Source organism: Eubalaena glacialis, chromosome 3 (assembly GCF_028564815.1).
Source record: "Eubalaena glacialis isolate mEubGla1 chromosome 3, mEubGla1.1.hap2.+ XY, whole genome shotgun sequence".
In the NCBI taxonomy this organism is placed as follows: Eukaryota; Metazoa; Chordata; class Mammalia; order Artiodactyla; family Balaenidae; genus Eubalaena; species Eubalaena glacialis.
The window spans coordinates 79,382,882-79,405,185 of record NC_083718.1 but is presented as its reverse complement, the minus strand read 5'-3'; the positions used below and the strand labels follow the sequence as shown (position 1 = coordinate 79,405,185).

General features: G+C 37.6%; 1 pseudogene; it reads right to left on the bottom strand.

Moving 5' to 3' along the window:
- Positions 1–2,944: 2,944 nt before the first annotated feature.
- Positions 2,945–22,304, bottom strand: part of LOC133087050 (Fc receptor-like protein 1) — a 55,663-nt pseudogene continuing 36,303 nt past the window's right edge.

Here is a 22,304-nt window from a genome sequence, read left to right as displayed (position 1 = left end):
GGGAGACATTGCACATGGACAGAAAGTCTCCTTGAGGGTCAAAAAGGAGGGCTCACCACCCCATAATATGTGATGCTAAGGCCACCCCATAGGCCTTTGGGCTGAAATCCATCTTGGAAAAAAGTTGCACACACATGTTGGGGAGGGTCCTAGGGCAGGTCAGGTGTGGAAAAAGAAGCCAGATAATTGGCCAAAGGTAAACAAAGACCCGGAAGAACTGCCCTATATAAATGACTTAACTGCCTCTTTACTGCTCTCCTCCTCCTTAGGGAGGATGCCCACACCCTTTCTCTCCAGGTGTGCATCTCTGCCTTGCTAAACAAACTGTTTCTCTGTGGGCTCTCCCACTTGTTGTGCTATGTCTCTAATAATAAACTTTGTACTTGTTTTTACAGTTTTTACCTCCGTGAGAAATGCATTTTTCACTGGGGGCAAGAGCCAGGGGGTCTGGTGGCTATGATTCCTGGTTTTCATCCAGGGTACCCAGGTTCAATTCCTGGGCAGGGAATTAAGATCTAGCTTCATGCCACCACTCACTTCTGCCTCTCCAAAATCACCTCCACCCCAGTTTAAAGATACTGGGGGAGCCTGGTTAAAAGATACAAGGATTTACTCAGTTGAAAGACACTGAGCCTCTGGACTGGGTAAAATGAAGGGCATCAGAAAGCCAGCCTCCGACTAACACTCCAGCCATGTTTATGTACATATGGAATTTATACTTACAAATATTGAATACTTGTTTAATTGGGAATTAAAGGAAATCTTGCCCTAAAATGGCCAAGATAGGGTTCTTTTGACATTCTAAAAATGATTAGAAGAAAGCCAGCTTGATAAAACATCTTTTCAAAATTTTGACCTTAAAGGAACAAAAGCCCTTCTAGGAGGAACTTGCATTTCTCTCCCTGTGCTTTTGAGATGTAAATGTTATATCTGATCTTCTTAGGCATTTTATTCTGTGTTTCGAGAGCTTGGTCTCTGCCATCCAGAAGGTACACATATGGTGTACATTTGGCAGCCAGCTGAATAGACTGGGATTCCAAGCAGTCTTTTTGTCTGGCTGTGCCAGCTCTCAGGAAAATTTGTTAGGAGGAGTCCCAGCCCATAAGGGGCCTTGTCATCTCAACCTTTGTTGTGTCTACCTGCACAAAAAAGACCTTTAGTTTCTTAGACTATTATGGGGAGTAAACTTTCTGTATTTTGAGAAGGCTGCATTCTTTGCACTCTCTTGTGGGGATGCCTCTTGCATCTTATTGGTTTGAGTCGCTATTAAGATACTATTCATCAATGGCCAGACACTGGATTCTTTAAATTGGAGAAACTTCTAAATTGCTAAATTTTTAGAGAGCTCTCATTTTAAACAGCTGTTTTATTGGTGCCTATGAAAATACCAAATTAAAAGGTAGATGCAAAATATATATATATACATACATATGTAAAACAGGTAACCTTAAAAACTCCCTTAGTTTAAAACTAACAAATAAAAACTGTTTTAGGACGCCTTATTTGTGGTCTCAGCTTCCCTTCAATGGTTCTTGCAGGTGCTAATAAAAACATTAGCTTAATTAATGTTAATTAGGTTGATTAACAGGGGAATAAGAAGAAACTGAGGGGAAAGTCAAGAGACTTCTTCCCAACAGGGTGAAAATTTTAAAGGGACTTATCCCAACAGAATGGAAATCTTTAGATGATTATTAGGAAATGGGATAAATAAAATGGATTTTGATGGGATTAAAACAAAAGTTTTGATACACTACCTGGGGTTGGATAGACCAAAGGGACCCCCCATGTAGTCCCCCCAACATTAAAGTGCACTCTATTAACCCCTGTTTTGAAACAAAATTTAAAGGCTGGGAGAAAATTACACTGAGATACCTGACTAGCATTTGCTTGGGACAACAGTGAGATCAATTAATGAAGTTAAGATTGACAAAAGGGCTTGTGTCTCTTGACTTGACCCCTCACTGGGGACCCCAAAGCTTTTTATGCAGATATGGATAAAATGGCCAGGGGATAAAAAGGAAAGTTTCTGGACTCCTTGTAAGACCAAGACTTGTTGATGGGGTCCTAATGGAGGCTTAAGTTAAAGGTATAAGAGTTATAAATTTGAAATAAAATCTTATAAAAACTGGTGTATTTGAATGGGCTTTATATAAGATGGTTACATCTCTTTTATCTAATTGTACTGTGGGATAGACATTACATCTCTATGAGGAATGTTTCCCCTGACTGGTATTATAAGACAGGGCATATAAATCTGCCCCTTAGGCAGTATTAATTAAACATACTAAAAAAAACCAATAGGGACTTCCCAGGTGGCGCAGTGGTTAAAAATCCGCCTTCCAATGCAGGGGACTTGGGTTTGATCCCTGGTCAGGGAACTAGATCCCACATGCATGCTGCAACTAAGAGTTTGCATGCCACAACTAAGGAGCTGGCGAGCTGCAACTAAGACTCGGTGCAACCAAAATAAATAATTAATTAATTAAATTAAAAGATGATTTAAAAAAAAAAAAGAAAGAAACTAATAGAGTTACCTGCACCCACACAGTATAAAGTAAAAACTGGGCGCCAACATTCAGGGACTAATAAAAGCAATAATAAATATTTTTTGCCCCTAGGGTAAATTGCTCTGTTTAATTTGTGCATGCACAAAGAGGGTCTTTGTAGAATACCTTGTGCATAAATTTTTGAAGGCATGATAAATTGAATCCCAAAGTTCTAGAACATAGAACTCTTGATTTCCAGTTTAGTGGAAAATCTTCTTGCTGATATTAAAAAAGCAAATGAAAGAAAATGTAATTGGGCAAATCAATCTTTTAATATCATTTAGGCAGCAGACCAGTTCTTTGGGGAATTAAAAGCAACTGTCTTTGTCTTGCCAATCTACAAATCAGAAATGTAAATACAGCCCACAGTGACCTGAGACTGAGCCTAATTAGCTCAATCAGGTTGAATCTGAAGCTGAAGAGGGAAAAAAGGAAAAAAGAGGCCTTTTATCAATAAAACTCAAACTGTTGGTGCTCTGGCCTTCTGAGATGGCCCACATTCTATCTGTGTAGTGTGTTTCTCCCAGGGCCATCTCGCCTTTTGAGACGAATCGCATTCTGTCTATGGAAAGTGTATCTCTCTAAATAAACTCAGCCATAAAAAGGAATGAAACTGGGTCATTTATAGAGACGTGGATGGACCTAGAGAGTGTCATACAGAGTGAAGTAAGTCAGAAAGAGAAAAACAAATATCGTATATTAATGCATATATGTGGGATCTAGAAAAATTGTATAGATTATCCTATTTGCAAAGCAGAAATAGAGACGTAGAGAACAAATGTATGGATACCAAGGGGGAAAGGGGTGGGGATGGGAGGAATTGGGAGATTGGGATTGACACATATACACTATTGACGCCATGTATAAAATAGACAACTAATGAGAACATACTGTATAGCACAGGGACTCTACTTAATGCACTGTGGTGACCTAAATGGGAAGGAAATCCAAAAAAGAGGGGATATATGTATGTGTATAGCTGATTCACTTTGCTGTACAATAGAAACTAACACAACATTGTAAAGCAACTATACTCCAATAAAAATTAATCAAAAAACTTAAAAATAAATAAATAAATCCACTGCTTACCTATCTAAAAAAATAAATAAATAAAAACTAAACAAAACAAAAACAAACAAACAAACTCAAACTGCTTGAAAGGCTCCCTCACCCAAAATCGAATTAACGGCCTCCTTAAGGATTTATCAAGGACAGATACAAATCTCAGTCTTTTCTGCAAATAGTAAAAAGCCTTAATTATCTGAGCAAATAAATTTAACTTACACCAACTGTCATTTATAAATTAGTAAGTTTATATTGTAATACCTGATTCATGACTCAGATTTAAAATGAAGCTATGAGATCTCTAGTTATGTCTGTTTATACATCTGTGTGTACATTATACAAATGATACATCTTTACTTTCAGATAGTATTATCAAAATTAAATTTATAGAAGAGCTCTATTTAATTGACTTGAAAGTAGGCATTTACAAATTAAATATTTTTAAATGTAGTAGAAACTAACCCAAATGAATTTCAAGTTCACATGATCTGGGAAATATTCAATATTAAATTAATATTCGGTATTAAAGTTCAAGTTTGTTGGTTTAGTTAATACAGATATGTCTTACTTTTATTACACTTAGGTTTACTAAAAGTCAAATAAGGTCATATTATCTCTATTATAAAATTTATCAGTGAGAAAAATAGCTTGGGATGGTGGCTGACTTGGTCTCATGTCTCAAAGTTTTCATGGGTAATCTAAACATAATTGTTGAGAACAAATGAATTAAATAGATATAAATGGGGTAAGAGCTTTTAGGTGAACTCTTGAAGAATAATTATGTTTTATGGTATATCTACTTAAAAATAATTTCTCTAGATTTTTGGTAACTTGAAACTTTAGAATTTTGCTAAGTGAATTTAAATGATGGAAATTTATTAAATACCTAGACCATTTCCAAATAAAATAAGATACTGAAATATTAATTACTGAATATAGGCTTCATTTTGCGGAGAAACTAAAGATATTTAGGACTATTAATAAAAATGTTTGGTGCCACACTAAAAAATAGTCTATAAAAAAGCACGTATTTTTAGAAATCATAAATAATATTTGTAAGTTTGCCAATCTACAGAATGCTAATGTAAAAGACAGTGCATCGTTGCTTACTTCTTAGCTTTTACTAGAAATTACAGTACTTAAATATTAAGAATTCTAATTAATATATATAATTAAAACTACTAAAATTAATAAGGGCAACAACTTTGCATGAAAGGAAAAGGACATAAAGAATGGACATTTTGTTATGGGAAAAGAGAGTCATTTTGTTCTGGAGAGAAAAAAAGGAAGAAAAAACACAGGACTAAATCTGAAAGTAAAAAATAAAGTTACAGAAGGTTTGTGGGAAAGTAACCCTGAGAAAAGAGTTTTGTGCATGGTCAGGACTGGCTAAAATTAAAATAAAATTTAACTGAGTAAATAAATTTAAATATTAAAAGTAAGTTGGTACAAAACTAGAATTTGGGTTTCTCTCCAAGTTCAGAGAACAAAGTTTTCTTGGAATATTGATCTGCTTTTGATAACAGATTGTAAAGTTTCTTTACCTTTTAAGTAATTTGTTGTAGCTTTCTGTATTTGCCTTTAAAATCTTTTATTGTCACGTTGGTTGAGTGAATTAAGTATTGTTTCACACTGACCTATGATCCTATTTGACCAAGTGTTTTAAAAACCTTTTGATATCTTTGACAAACTTCCCAAGTCAAATTCCAAATGAATTCTTTTGACTTCTAGCTAACTTTGTGATGCTTCAAAGGGCCACTGAAACATCCCAAAGAGAGATATTAAACTAATTAGGTTTGTTGAGTATGTTAAATTACATGGGAAATATTGTCAAATAAGTTGTGATAAACTTTCTTAGGCTATATTATATGGGTATATGTCATTAATATAGAGCTTCTAAAAATTATATGAAATTCCTAAAAATCCGGTATGTCCTGGTATAGTGTTATTAGTCATAATTTAACTATTATCTTAAAATGTTGTATGTCACAGAATGTTGTATATTCTTTGTCAGTTATATTGTAATCAGATATTTAACCATGCCATTTAAAATCTTTTGTCTTTTATAGACAGTCATTGTTTTACTATGATGCTTTTACAAAATCAAGATCTTCAAGAAGATTCACAAAAAGGACTTTTTGACAAATAAGGTTTCTGATGACTTCTAGATCATACCACTGAACTGGGTAAGAAATTACAAAACTCTAATGGAAAACCTGATGACTTCATCCAGATCAGCAGGAATCAATTACATGGGACTGAATGAACTAATAAACACAATTTGTATTTTATAACTTTTTTCTGAAATATTACTGACTTTTAATCTTTATTTTCCAGAAAACCTTTCCTCTTACACTATGACCTACAAAAAATTGATAAAGTATACCTTTGTAAACAAAGATGAAATATTTATCTTTTTCTCTCTACCTGATCCCTCCAGAATTTGGCTTTTCCAGCTGGCTCCCCTCTGGACTTTATGGCTTATTGCAATCCAGATTACAACTAGTTATACTAATCATTATTTTAATCTGTTCTCTCTTTGTTGTTTTCAAACTATGCTTTGTGTCTCTCTCTGCTCCACTCTGAGCTATATTACTTATATTCTGTCTATTTTGTAATATTGTTGTCTCTTAAATTACCTGATGTGTAACCAGGCCTCCAACAAAATTAATGATGGCTAAAAGTCTTGAGGCAATGATCACATATATAACTCTATATAGAATAATTGTAATAGTGCAACTCTAGATATTGGAAGAAGTAACAAGGGAAAAACATTTCCTGGATCATAATAGACTAGTAAGACAGGTGATCCAGAGAACTTTAGGTTATTAACAGGGCCTAATCCAGATATAGCACATGAATGACCTATCACTGAGATCTTCGCCTTACTTAGGAATAAGTGTTCTTAGCGCCACGGGACAAATAGGTCATGAAATGCCTCCCAAACCTTAGTCAAATTTATGACCAACAAAGGGCACTGTAAAGAAAAAAATGTTGCCTGCCATTCCAGTTCTATAAGGATCAAGCCATTAGGCACTGCAGTTGCCCCCCAACAGTGAGCTCCAAGGGGAATTCAGGATGGAGAAAAACAAGAAACATTCTGTGCTTTGGATATACTGGTCCTTAGATAGTTAAGATGTATATCTAAGGGAAATTTTTAAACGACCCCAGATTCTTGCATCTTCCCATACAGAGAAAAGCACTAAAATCATTAAGTTGAGATTTCTCTTATTTGTGATTAGCAGTAATCTTTTGATGCTTGACTACATGTTTTTCTAGCAAAAAGTTTGTATATATCCTGGCTCCTTCCTTACCTCTTCGGAGCAGTTCCTCAGAGCTATCTGAGAGGCTGTCTTCTGGGCGATAGTCCTCAGTACGTTTCTTAATAAAACTTAATTCTGAACTTATACGTGGTTCATTTTTCTTTCATTTGACACTTGCTATCTGTCTCTGAACCCCAAGTGGAAGCACAGACAGAAGCTCCTTGGTCTTCCCTGGCTGACATTAGGAACTGAGGTCCCTGTCCCAGTTCAACCCATCTACTCACCCAGGATCACCAGTAGCAGCCACAGAAACATGGGAACCTGGCCTGGCTGAGGGCAGGGAAAGTCTCTCTCACCACAAGCCGGGCTTATTTCTCATCCACGAAAGAGGACAGAACGGAGGTACTCAGATGAGATCTGCAAGAGTTAGAAAAGGGGAAGTAAAAGAATCATATCTTGCCTCAGGTTCTGAAAAATTAACACAACTACCTTCCTAAATGTTGTTTGTATTTCAACCCCGGCAGTTTTAGACGTTAACAGTTATCTTCCAGCAGCTCAACTCTCTCTGGAGAAATGTCTCCAAGGCTGTGCTGGGTTCTCTGAAATGCCACGCTATAGATTTGCTAGTATTCAAATAACTTTTTTTCATTTTTCAAATGGAAAAACCCTTCCATTACCTTGAATTCATACAACATGTGGTTCTGCATAAGGCTCCTAATATAGACATACCTTGTGACTGTGGTGTCCTGCTATGTTTTATGGTGTAAGTCACAAAAAGTCAAAGTGTCAAAGCAGACATGAAAGCCTTTTGACCTTACATAAACTGGCACAAAGTTGTTGAGGAGGAAAAAGTTTTAAAAATTCACCGACTACAAAAGGAGCTGCCCCTAAATTCCTCCCAGATCTGTGCAAATTAGGAGATAAAAGAACAAGCATTAGGTAGGAAACTGTTTTGTGCCCCATCTCAGCCTATAATCAGTGCTGTGCCTGGGCAGGCCCTTGTGATTCTTATGATGATTGCAAGACACCCTCAGCAATAACCACGAAGAAACTTTGGAAAAAAAAAGAGTTTATTACTCACAGGTCTTGGAAAGCACATGGCACACCTGGGGCTACACTGTGAGGTCATGTGCTGGGGTTCTACTTTTATTGGGGTGGAGGGTGGGGCTTAGTGTTTTGAGGGCTCACTCTTTATTGGTGAATTTAAAATATAAAATCCAGAAGTTAAAGCACAGGAAGAGAAAAAAAACAAGAGGCCCAAATGGCCAGTTATCAAAATCAACCAATATCTCTAAAACAAAGGAGCCTGGGGGGCAAAGGAGGGCGGTGGGGTGGGCTTTGGTGCTGCCTTTTATCTAGTGGCTGGCAATGTGTTTATTCAAAGTAGCTCTTTAAAGTGGATGCCTCAGCAGTCAAAGCTTAAGTCAGGCACTTGCATTATGAAAGAAAGAATAACTGTTAGGGTCCATACTACAGAACCTCTCTTTTTAAAGCCAGAGCTCTTATCAGAGAGGCCTTCCCTGGCCTTGCAATCAAAGAGGTCTCACCTGATTATTTTCTGTTTCAAGCCCCTGTATGCTTTTTTTCATAGCATTTATCATTATTTGTAATTATTTCCTCTATTTTCTTGTTTGTTTTTACGTCTTCTCCTCAGCTATCATTCAAAGGCCCATGTTTATCTTACCCATTGTTGTATCCCTTGTACCTCTACCAATTCTCTCTTGCAGGGAGGCATTAAATAAGTATTTTTTGAGAAACTATGAAAAACTCTGGACCAGGGTTTCTTGACATTCATTTCATTAGCACTTCCCTAAGGGGCCTTTTCAGATTTTTTTTTCTAGCCACCCCCCTCCTCTATGAAACATTAATAGCACAGATATGCTGTATGTATATATATACATAAAAAGTAAGATTTTTTTTTTTCACCTCCACAAGGACCAATTTTTGCTGCTTTGAGGGTGATATCACCTCTGTTGGGAATGCATGCTCGAGACATAGAGACAGACCATTCTCAGCAATCTAACTACCAGGATAGAAGTTATGACCATTCAAAGACATCTTTGTATTAGAAACAGAAACCTCTGATCAAGTTTCCCTTCTTTGTGGAGGCTATCCTGAGGCTATAATGGAAAGAAGTCCTCTTCTTTAACCAGATGGCATTCTATTCTTCCCCCGCCATGACAGTTACCAAATTTTGTTTTTCCGTATGCATTTATGTGATTGAATGATGTTCCTTTCTCTCCTTAGACTGTAGTATCACAGGACTGAAAAGAGTCTGGTGTGTTCTCCATCATGTTTTCTTTCTTTTCTTCCCTCCTCCCGTCCCTTATTTCCTCCTACACTCCTTCCTCCCTTCCTTTCTTTTTTTATTGTAGAAAGAACACTTAACATGATATCTATCTTCTTAACAAATTTTTCATTATACAATACATTGTCGTTGAGTATAGATACAATGTTATACAGCAGCGCTCTAAAACTTAACTTAATCTTGCTTAACTGAAACTTTATGCCAGTTGACTAGTAACCCCTCATTTCCTCCTCCTGGCAGCCATAGTTCCACTCTGATTCTATGAATTTGACTATTTTAGATAGCTCATGTAAGTGGAATAATGCAATGTTTGTTTTTCTGTGACTGGCCTACTTCACAACATAATTGTCCTCATGGTTCATCCATGTTGTCACATGTTGCAGAATTTCCTTCCTTTTTTAAGGCTGAGTAGTTTTTCATTGTATGTACATATAACAGGGAAGAGCCAATCCTGACTCCATGTTGGATCTGTTTCTTTACTTTAAGCTTTGCTTCCTGTTGCTTTTGTTCACTAAAAGGACACTGTGTGTACATAATGGCCTGCCTCCGGGAACCCTGCCCCTCTGCCTGAATGTTAAACCAAAGTGCCTTTGTTCAGGGAAGCATCCTGACCCTGTCCACCTGTGAATAGCTGCAAGAAAGAAGAAATTAGCATGTCCCCTCTCCGAGGCTGGCCATTCCAGGAGATATTTGCAAGACTTATGGCCTTTTTATTTTATTTCCTCACCTCCTCCCACCTTCTGTTCTATGAAAGAAACTGACATCCAGACCCCGATAAGATGGTTCTTTTTAGACACTAGTCTGCCATTTTCTCCACCTGCCAGGTTTCCAAATAAAGTCATTATTCTTTGCCTCAACACCTTGTCTCCTGATTTATTGGCCTGTTGTGCAGCAAGCAGAGGGAGCTTGGACTCACTAACATACACACCATGTTTTCTTTATCTATACACCTATTGATGGACAGTTGGGTTTTTTCCACATCATGGTTATTGCGCATAGTGATTTAATGAACATAGCAGTGCTAATATCTCTTCAAGATCCTGATTTCAATTATTTTGGATGAATACACAGAACTGGGATTGGTGGATCATACAATAGTTCTATCTTTAATTTTTGTTAGAAACTTTATACTGTTTAATATAGATGCTCTATCTTATAGATTAATAAATGATGCCTTACTAAAATTGGTGAAACTTATAAGAGGAAAATAAAGTGAGGAGGTGCAACAAAGTCAGGTTTAAGCCTCTGCAGTCAGGAAAATATGGATTCTGGTCTTAGCTCTACCCTCTACTGACTGTGTGAACATGGCAAGCTACTTCCCCAAGATTGTTCACCAGGGGCAATATCACCCACTTAAAACATACTTTTTTTTTTTTTATAATTACAGATAATATGTGTAAGTTTGCCATACATAATAGACCCAAAAATTAGTCATTGGTAACATATTTTGGCTAGTAGAATATTAGTAGGGATCAGTATGATATATCATTTGGAGGTATTCTCTAAGTTTTTGGTCTTAAAAATAATATATTACAAAGATATATAGTTATGCTGAAAAGGCTAAAAACATAACACCTTTATGAAAGTGTTGGTTATAAAAGGTGGTTGCTTTTATGCTTCCAGTAATGATGGAAGAAGAAATTGAACTAACCTTTCTTCTGAGGATTACTAGAAATGCTGGGCGAAATTCTTTTAAAAGTCTCTTTCAAGGTACTGAAGAGATAATAAGACAGTGAAGAATTCTGAGACACGATTAGAGAAGAAAGGAGCTCAAGGAGAAAAACCTGGCTTCTGAAAACACTTGTTTAAAAGGGCACTTGCCAAGTCCAGAAAGGGCAGCAGGGAGGCTTGTGCTTTAACACAGTCCTGTGGGGTTGGGAGACATGGAGCGGTATTCATGTTGGTGTGTGTGGAAATGTTTAAAATATGATTTTAAAATAAAAAAGAATAAAATACTGCCATTTGCAGCAACATGGATGGATCTAGAGAATACTTAGCTTAGTGAAACAAGTCAGGCAGAGAAAGACAAATACTAAATGATATCAGTTACATGTAAGTAATCTAAAAAATAATACAAATGAATAAATATACAAAACAGAAACAGACTCACAGACATAGAAATCAAACTTATGGTTACCAAAGAGGAGACAGAGAGAGGTAAGGAGGGATAAATTAGAAGTATGGGATTAATGTATACAAACTATGATACATAAAATAGATAAGCAACAAGAGTTTACTGTATAACACAGGGAATTATATTCAGTATCTTGTAATAACTTATAATGGATATGATCTGCAAAAAAACCCCCAGAAACAGAACCAAATCACTGTGGTGTACACCTGAAACTAATGCAATATCGTAAATCAACTATACTTCAATAAAAAATATATATATGGCTGTAAAATTTTTGACAGCTCCTCAATTTAGAGGTGGAGTCTATACTCCCTCCCCTTGTATCTGGACAAGTTTGTTAGGCACTAAGACCCAATAAAACTGTGGTGGAAGTGATACTGTAATTTTTGAATTAGTTGATGAGATATTGTAGATTCACTATCACATTTTTTTTTTTTGAAGCTTAAGCCAACATATAAAAAGTCTGACTACCTTAAGGCCACCATGTTATGAGGAAGTCCAGACCACATTGAAGGGTCACACATACACACTCTAATTGACTGTCCAGGTTGAGGGCTCAACCTATAGCCAGCATCAACCACCAGACATGCAGGTGAAGATGGCCCCTTATGATCCATATAATAGATCCAAGAATTCAAAAAGGAGTCACTGTTCTTGTCATGAGTAGGGTAACTGAGAAGAAATGGATAAATAAAAGAGAAAATATTATACTAAGTTGTTTTCATTTATTTAAGTATTACTCTTAATTACATTTTACTCCATTGCATATAAACTAATTTTGTCTATTGAAAATTATTAAATTACATTTAATAATTGGACTTTTTATTTAAAAGTCAAGCATGGAGGAATGTGTTAATGGTTTTAGTCTCAAGTGACTACACACAGGGAAAAATGACATATTGTAAAATTAGTAATATGGCAACGTTGCCCACTGCATGGAACCTTAGAAAATTGTGAAGCATGAAAATAAATGATCAGAGTTTTGAAGGTTTTCTTTTTTCTCTCTTTTTTTTTTTTCAAATCCAATCTATATCAGTAATGGGTCCTGGAATCCTTGCCAATACTATGCAGAAACAGTAAACATGAATTCATGTAACTTTAAGCATAGTGTGTACTTTTCAGGTTAGTGTGGAGAGAAGAAAAGCAGTCAGGCATGGAGGGAGCTCACCTTCTCCAACTCCCCCCATACAGCAGACATCACCTAGACCTCCACCTATTTTCTGAAACCCAAGTACAGTACCAATAAAAAGGCATTGACTATAATACTACTCCTGTATCCAGGGACCATCAACCCACCTGAGATGGAGAGTGGCACCAGTTCAGAGAACTGGGCCCCCAGGCCATTGTCAGCCTCACAGGAGTAGCTTCCAGAATGCCCTGCGGTTAGAGAGAGGTTGAAGGACGCTCCTTCTCCAGAGGGTGCTGAGCTGCTACCCAGATTGATGTCCTCATGATAAAACCGGTACAGGATTGGCGGGGGTGGGGGATGTAGGAGCAGCTCCAAGCCTCACAGCAAAGCTCTACCATATCCCCCATGACAGCCTGGGCCCTGGCACCCCTGAGGGTGAGGACAGGACAAGATGTTGGAACTAACAGACCCAAAGGGGGCTATCAGAGAGGATTTGTGATGCTGCATTAGACTCATGAATTCCCATACCAGGATCTCAGCAAAGGGCCTGGCTCTTGGTCATTGTGTATTCCTTCCATTCCTGTAACCCCATTAGAGCAATCAGAGGTTGTTTTTTCAAAGTGTCTTTAGAAATTTGGGGAAATATCAATTCTGGGTCATTGTCTAGAGACATGATCATTTGTCGTTCTCATCTTATTTACTTCTAATGCCAACCCAACCCCCTTTGTGTTTTCTGCTATGAAAAAAAAAGATGTCAGCAGTTTAACTTGTGAAGGTAACCCATCCTCAAATTGTTGGTGGTTCTCCACAGCACTGATCACTGGGATCTCCTGGAATTTCCTCATGACTCCTGGCTCTTGGTTTGGAGATTTCTGTCTGAGATGAATGGGAGTGAAATTTACTTCTCACAGAGATATTCACCACCTTGTTCTGGATGGGATTGTGGCCATTGTCAGCTCTATAGTAATATTGGCCAGCATTGTGCTCCTTCACAGCTGGGATCTCCAGGTCTGCTGACAGGGAATGCTGGGCTTCTGTCCCAGACTGGTTCCTGTGGCCTCTCTGTGCTAGGAAAATGTGATGTTTCCTGTGCCCTCAGCCACTGAGCAGAGTAGGGTGAGATCCCCTCCTTCAGTCTCTTGTCCCCCAGGGGCCTGGGTATCTAAGCTTACGTTAGAGCCCTGGACTTCTAGCTGAATAGAAGATGACATATGAGAACCCTGACTATGAAAGACTCTGGGAACAGAAGGTAGACTTATTTCAGCCTCTAATACAAGGAGTGGGAATATGGGTATTGCTTATGTAACATATGACAAGTGTACAATGGTAAGGAATCCATGGTAATTATCCTCGAAGAATGTGGATACAGATACTTGCAGGTCCTAACCCAGATCTTGGCTAATTTCATGGGTAGCAATCATTAAAGAATCATGATGAATCATCCACTACATGAGAGAAGAAACATTTTTTTTTGGATGAGTCACTGTGCAGACACATACTTTTTGCATAGAATGAAGAAGTTCACTGGTAGCATCAGTCTACCTTGAAAAAGGCACTGTTCCTAATAATGTCAATAAAAATTCCTCCATTATTCCCAATTTCAAGGATCAACACAAATTGTCACCCCCTCCTCTGACCACTCCAGTTCACTTTGATTTCTGCTCTTCTGACTCTTCATTTTAGCCCCATATGTGTTGCAATCCAGCATGTGGAGACATTTGGAGAGCAGGAGCCTTGTCTTTTAAAGTTCCCAACCCTCTGCTAAATGCCAGCGCACACAGTCAGTGATCAATGAAGATCTGATTGATGATATTACTTTAATAAGAAGAGAAAGATTATAAGGAGCTTAGTCCATTTGTTATTCTTATGAAATGCCAAGAGCAATTTGGAGAGTTTCTCTAGTCCAGCTCCTACTTTCCACAAGGACAGAAGTTGCACAAAGAAACAAAAGACTAGCCATCCATGCTGAAGCTACAGTGTTCATGTTTTCCCCCATGCTCAGCCCCATTGATACTTATTCTGCCCGTGAATTTAAGATTGGAGGCTCCAATTTCTGACACTGTGAGTCACTGTCTCTGCCTGGCACCAGTAAGACCCTGAGTCTTCACTCCACATGGTGGGGATCTAAAGCTCTGGGGAGGTGCTCTAGCCTAACCTCAGGGTCCTGCTATCTCTGAAGAAGCAAACTGGAGCTGGGCATCTGAGCTCTGTGGAGAGGGGTGGGTCTTTCAAGAGAGATCAAGGTCACTGGGCCCTCCTCAATGGGCCCAGAAGGGCTGACTGTCAGTCCAGGACATGGAAACAGCTCTGGAGAGAAGGATCACAACAGTTTTCAGAGCAGTAAGATTTACAGTTCCTGCTGAAAAGTACCTGGTGAGAAACAACTCCAGCAAACAGGACATTCAGAACTAGACATGCCATGTACCATGTCTCCCTTGCATGGTCAAACCAGAAGCACTCCAGTTCATGTTTGGTGTATGGGTAGCTTTCCCCTATGAGGTACCCACCTGCTCTGCTACCACTGTCTCCTATCCACCCCAGCTCCCACAAGAGTGACAGTTTTACTTAAGACTTCAATCTTTACTACTCTTTACTATTTCTGTTTTTAGAATTTTCTTCTAGTAACAGTACAGTAATATTTGCCACTGTCACTCAAAACTGCATTTTGGATAGGAAAGCTTGAGACTTCATCGGTAAAAACAATAACTCTTTTCTATCTTTGTAATAAGTCACTGTCTTTATTTTCCAAGACTTTTCTCTCTGGCATATCAGAACTACACTGTTTCATTCAAAGACAGAAGAGGGAGCCAGGACAGTGAGCCAGTCTGAAAGAGAGGGGAGGGGGGAACTGGATTTTTCATTTCTGCAGAGAATCCAATGTCTGACCTTCTCCCTTACTCTTAGGCAATGAGATTTATCAGGTGTAACCTCTTCATCTTTAGACAAGATAGAAGTTTCAACCCATTCCTTAGTCACTCTGAGATGCACCTGATTTTTCCTGAGGAGATATCTTATTCAGCTTGGGCTGCTCCAACAAAATGCCATAAACTAGGGAGCTTATCAACAACACAAATTTATTTCTCACACTTCTGGAGGCTGAAAGTCCAAGATCAGGGTGCCAGCATTGTCCAGTTCTGGTGAGGACCCCTTTCCAGGTTGCAAACTGCTGACTTGTATTCTCATACAGCAGGAAGAGACCCAACTAGTTCTCCAGCCTCTTCTTATAAGGGCACTAATCTCATTCATGAAGAGTCCACCCTCATGATCTAATTACCTCACAAAGCTTCCACCTACAAATACTATCACATTGGGAATATGGTTTTAACATATGAATGGGTAACAGGCTAAAACATTCAGTCCATTACAGGGAATGTCAAGGTAAACCTAACTTTTTACATGGATAAAGGGTGTTCTGCTAAAGCTCCTACTCCTTAGCTCGCTCCATTGGTGACTTCACATAGGGAACCCTTGTCCTCAGTGGACATTTTGCTTTCCCACCCCCTATGCTTTCATCCAGTCTTTAAAGGCACCACATTGTATTCTAAAGTCATGTTCTGTTCCTTCTTCTGAGCTTGCTAGATGAAACCACCAAGTGGCCTGGATAATGGCAATAAGCTGGTTACTGGAATAAGATCTAGTATCTTTTTTTTTTTCTTCTTTTAACATCTTTATTGGAGTATAATTGCTTTACAATGGTATGTTATTTTCTGCTGTATAACAAAGTGAATCAGCTATACATATACATATATCCCCATATCTCTCCCCTCTTGCGTCTCCCTCCCACCCTCCCTGTCCCACCCCTCTAAGTGGACTCAAAGCACTGAGCTAATCTCCCTGTGTTATGCACTGCTTCCCACTAACTATCTATTTTACATTTGGTAGTGTATATATGTCCATGCCACTCTCTCACTTCCTCCTAGCTTATCCTTCCCCCACTCTGTGTCCTCAAGTCCATTCTCTACATCTGCATCTTTATTCCTGTCCTGCCCCTAGGTTCTTCAGAACTTTTTTTTTTTTTAGATTCTATATATATGTGTTAGCATACGGTATTTGTTTTTCTCTTTCTGACTTACTTCACTCTGTATGACAGTCTCTAGGTCCATCCACCTCACTACAAATAACTCAGTTTTGTTTCCTTTTTTGGCTAAGTAATATTCCATTGTACATATGTGCCACATCTTCTTTATCCATTCATCTGTCGATGGACACTTAGGTTGCTTCCACGTCCTGGCTATTGTAAATAGAGTTGCAGTGAACATTACTTTACTTGAATTATGGTTTGCTCAGCGTATATGCCCAGTAGTGGGTTTGCTGGGTCGTATGGTAGTTCTATTTTTAGCTTTTTAAGGAACCTCCATACTGTTCTCCATAGTGGCTGTATCAATTTACATTCCCACCAACAGGGAAGAGGGTTCCCTTTTCCACACACCCTCTCTAGTATTCATTGTTTGTAGATTTTTTGATGATGGCCATTCTGAGGTAATACTTCATTGTGGTTTTCATTTGTATTTCTCTAATGACTAGTGATGATGAGCATACTTTCATTTGTTTAATGGCAATCTGTATATCTTCTTTGGAGAAATGTCTATTTACGTCTTCTGCCCATGTTTGGATTGGGTTGTTTGTTTTTTGATATTGAGCAGCATGAGCTGCTTGTATATTTTGGAGGTTAATCCTTTATCAGTTGCTTCATTTGCAAATATTTTTTCCCATAGTGAGGGTTGTCTTTTCATCTTGTTTATGGTTTGCTTTGCTGTGCAAAAGCTTTTAAGTTTCATTAGATCCCATTTGTTTATTTTTGTTTTTATTTCCATTTCTCTAGGAGGTGGGTCAAAAAGGATCTTGCTGTGATTTATGTTGAAGAGTGTTCTTCCTATGTTTTCCTCTAACAGCCAGACAGAAGATGGCTGTTTACAGTGTCTGGGCTTATATTTATGTCTTTAATCCATTTTGAGTTTATTTTTATGTATGGTGTTGGGAAGTGTTCTAATTTCATTCTTTTACATGTAGCTGTCCAGTTTTCCCAGCACCACTTATTGAAGAGACTGTCTTTTCTCCATTGTATATTCTTGCATCTTTTATCAAAGATAAGGTGACCATATGTGCATGGGTTTATCTCTGGGCTTTCTATCCTGTTCCATTGATCTCTATTTCTGTTTTTGTGCCAGTACCAAACTGTCTTCATTACTGTAGCTTTGTAGTATAGTCTGAAGTCTGGAAGCCTGATTCCTCCAGCTCTGTTTTTCTTTCTCAAGATTGCTTTGGCTATTTGGGGTCTTCTGTGTTTCCATACAAATTGTGAAAATTTTTGTTCTAGGTCTGTGAAAAATGCCATTGGTAGTTTGATAGAGATTGCACTGAATCTGTAGATTGCCTTGGGTAGTATAGTCATTTTCACAATGTTGATTCTTCCAATCCAAGAACATGGTATATCTCTCCATCTGTTTGTATCATCTTTAATTTCTTTCATCAATGTTTTACAGTTTTCTTCATACAGGTCTTCTGTGTCCTTAGGTAGGTTTATTCCCAGGTATTTATTCTTTTTGTTGCAATTGTAAATGGGAGTGTTTCCTTAATTTCTCTTTCAGATTTTTCATCATTAGTGTATAGGAATGCAAGAGATTTCTGGGCATTAATTTTGTATCCTGCTACTTTCTTTGTCAAATTCATTGATTAGCTCTAGTAGTTTTCTGGTAGCATCTTTAGGATTCTCTATGTATAGTATCATGTCATCTACAAACAGTGACAGTTTTACTTCTTCTTTTCTGATTTGGATTCCTTTTATTTCTTTTTCTTCTCTGATTGCTATGGCTAAAACTTCCAAAATTATGCTGAATAATAGTAGTGAGGGTGGGCAACCTTGCCTTGTTCCTGATCATAGTGGAAAGGGTTTCAGTTTTTCACCATTGAGAACGATGTTGGCTGTGGGTTTGTCATATATGGCCTTTATTATGTTGAGGTAAGTTCCCTCTATGCCTACTTTCTGGAGGGTTTTTGTCATAAATGGGTGTTGAATTTTGTCAAAAACTTTTTCTGCATCTATTGAGATGATCGTATGGTTTTTCTCCTTCAATTAGCTAATATGGTGTATCACATTGATTGATTTGCATATATTGAAGAATCCTTGCATTCCTGGGATAAACCCCACTTGATCATGGTGTATGATCTTTTAATGTGCTGTTGGATTTTGTTTGCTAGTATTTTGCTGAGGATTTTTGTTCATCAGTGATATTGGCCTGTAGTTTTCTTTTTTTGTGACATCTTTGTCTGGTTTTGGTATCAGGGTGATGGTGGCTCCATCACCACTATAGAATGAGTTTGGGAGTGTTCCTCCCTCTGCTATATTTTGGAAGTGTTTGCGAAGGATAGGTGTTAGCTCTTCTCTAAATGTTTGGTAGAATTCGCTTGTGAAGCCATCTGGTCCTCGGCTGTTGTTTGTTGGAAGATTTTTAATCACAGTTTCAATTTCTGTGCTTTTCATTGGTCTATTTATACTTTCTATTTCTTCCTGGTTCAGTCTCAGAAGGTTGTGCTTTTCTAAGTATTTGTCCATTTCTTCCAGGTTGTCCATTTTATTGGCATATAGTTGCTTGTAGTAATCTCTCATGATCCTTTGTGTTTCTGCAGTGTCAGTTGTTACTTCTCCTTTTTCGTTTCTGATTTTATTGATTTGTTTTCCTTTTTTTCTTGATGAGTCTGGCTAATGCTTTATCAATTACGTTTATCTTCTCAAAGAAGCAGCTTTTAGTTTTATTGATCTTTGCTTTTGTTTCCTTCATTTCTTTTTCATTTATTTCTGATCTGATCTTTATGATTTTTTTCCTTCTGCTAACTTTGGGGTATTTTTGTTCTTCTTTCTATAATTGCTTTAGGTGTAAGGTTAGGTTGTATATTTGAGACGTTTCTTGTTTCTTAAGGTAGGATTGTATTGCTATAAAGTTCCCGTTTAGAACTGCTTTTGCTGCATCCCATAGGTTTTGGGTTGTCGTGTTTTCATTGTCATTTGTTTCTAGGTATTTTTTGATTTCCTCTTTGATTTCTTCAGTGATCTCTTGGTTATTAAGTAGTGTATTGTTTGGCCTCCATGTGTTTGTATTTTTTACAGATTTTTTCCCTGTAATTGATATCTAGTCTCATAGCATTGTGGTTGGAAAAGATACTTGATATGATTTCAATTTTCTTAAATTTACCAAGGCTTGATTTGTGACCCAAGATATGATCTATCATGGAGAGTGTTCCATGAGCACTTGAGAAGAAAGTGTATTCTGTTGTTTTTGGATGGAATATCCTATAAATATCAATTAAGTCCATCTTGTTTAATGTATCATTTAAAGCTTGTGTTTCCTTATTTATTTTCATTTTGGATGATCTGTCCATTGGTGAAAGTGGGGTGTTATTGTCCCCTACTATGAGTGTGTTACTGTCGATTTCCCCTTTTATGGCTGTTAGCATTTGCCTTATGTATTGAGGTGCTCTTATGTTGGGTGCATAAATATTTACAATTGTTATATATTCTTGTTGGATTGGTCCCTTGCTCATTATGTAGTGTCCTTCTTTGTCTCTTGTAATAGTCTTTATTTGAAAGTCTATTTTGTCTGATATGAGAATTGCTACTCCATCTTTCTTTTGATTTCCATTTGCATGGAATATCTTTTTCCATCCCCTCACTTTTGGTCTGTATGTGTCCCTAGGTCTGAAGTGGGTCTTTTGTAGGCAGCATATATATGAGTCTTGTTTTTTTATCCATTCAGCCAGTCTATGTCTTTTCGTGGGAGCATTTAATCCATTTACATATAAGGTAATTATTGATATGTATGTTCTTATTACCATTTTCTTAATTGTTTTCAGTTTGTTACTGTAGGCCTTTTCCTTCTCTTGTGTTTCCTGTCTGGAGAAGCTCCTTTAGCATTTGTTGTAAAGCTGGTTTGGTGTTGCTGAATTCTCTTAGCTTTTGCTTGTCTGTAAAGGTTTTAATTTCTCCATCGAATCTGAATGAGATACTTGCTGGGTAGAGTAATCTTGGTTGTAGGTTTTTCCCTTTCATCACTTTAATATGTTCTGCCACTCCCTTCTGGCCTGCAGAGTTTCTGCTGAAAGATCAGCTGTTAACCTTTTGGGGGTTCCCTTGTAAGTTATTTGTTGTTTTTCCCTTGCTGCTTTTAATATTTTTTCTTTGTATTTAATTTTTGATAGTTTGATTAATATGTGTCTTGGCGTGTTTCTCCTTGGATTTATCCTGTATGGGACTTTCTGTGCTTCCTGGGCTTGATTAACTATTTCCTTTCCCATATTAGGGAAGTTTTCAACTATAATCTCTTCAAATATTTTCTCAGTCCCTTTCTTTTTCTCTTCTTCTGGGACCCCTATAATTCGAATGTTGTTGAGTTTAATGTTGTCCCAGGGGTCTCTTAGACTGTCCTCAATTCTCTTCATTCTTTTTTCTTTATTCTGCTCTGCAGTAGTTATTTCCACTATTTTATCTTCCAGGTCACTTATCCATTCTTCTGCCTCAGTTATTCTGCTATTGATTCCTTCTAGAGAATTTTTAATTTCATTTATTGTGTTGTTCATCATAGTTTGTTTGCTCTTTAGTTCTTCTAAGTCCTTGTTAAAAGTTTCTTGTATTTTCTCCATTCTATTTCCAAGATTTTGGATCATCTTTACTACCATTAATCTGAATTGTTTTTTAGGTAGACTGGCTATTTCTTCTTCATTTGTTTGTTCTGGTAAGCTTTTACCTTGCTCCTTCATCTGCTGTGTGTTTCTCTGTCTTCTCATTTTGCCTAACTTACTGTGTTTGGGGTCTCCTTTTCACAGGCTGCAGGTTCGTAGTTCCTGTTGTTTTTGGTGTCTGCCCCCAGTGGGTAAGGTTGGTTCTGTCGGTTGTGCAGGTTTCCTGGTGGATGGGAGCAGTGCCTGTGTTTTGGTGGATTAGGCTGGATCTTGCCTTTCTGGTGAGCAGGACCACATCCGGTGGTGTGGTTTTGGGTGTCTGTAAACTTATTATGATTTTGGGTAGCCTCTCTGATAATGGGTGGTGTTGTGTTCCTGTCTTGCTAGTTGTTTGGCATAGGATGTCCAGCACTGTAGTTTGCTGGTCATTGAGTGGAGCTGGTTCTTTATATTGAGATGGAGATCTCTGTGAGAGCTTTCACCATTTGATATTATGTGTGGCCAGGAGGTCCCTGGTGGACCAGTGTCCTGAACTTGGCTCTCCTACTCAGATGTTCAGGCCTGACACCTGGCCAGAGCACCAAGACCCTGTCAGCCACATGGCTCAGAAGAAAAGGTAGAAGAAAATAAATAAATAAATAAAATAAAGTAAAATAAAATAAAATAAAAAGTTATTAAAATAAAAAATATAAAAATAATATTAAAAATTAAAAAATAAAACAGTAATTAAAAAAAGGAAAGAAGAGAACACCAAAACCAAAAAACAAATCCACCAATGATAACAAGCGCTAAAAACTATACTAAAAATAAAAAAAATTTAAAAACGGACAGACAAAATCCTAGGACAAATGGCAAAAGCAAAGCTATGCAGACAAAATCACACAAAGAAGCATACACACACACTCAGAAAAAGAGAAAAAGGAAAAAAAATATATGTATAAAACGAAAGGAAGAGAGCAATGAAATTAATAAACAAATCTACCAATGATAATAAGTTCTAAATACTAAACTAAGATAAACATAAAACCAGAAACAAATTAGATGCAGAAAGCAAACCCCATGTCTACTGTTGCTTCCAATGTCCACTGCCTCAATTTTGGGATGATACGTTGTCTTTTAAAATATTCCAGAGATGCAGGGTACATCAAGTTGATTGTGGAGATTTAAGCCACTGCTCCTGAGGCTG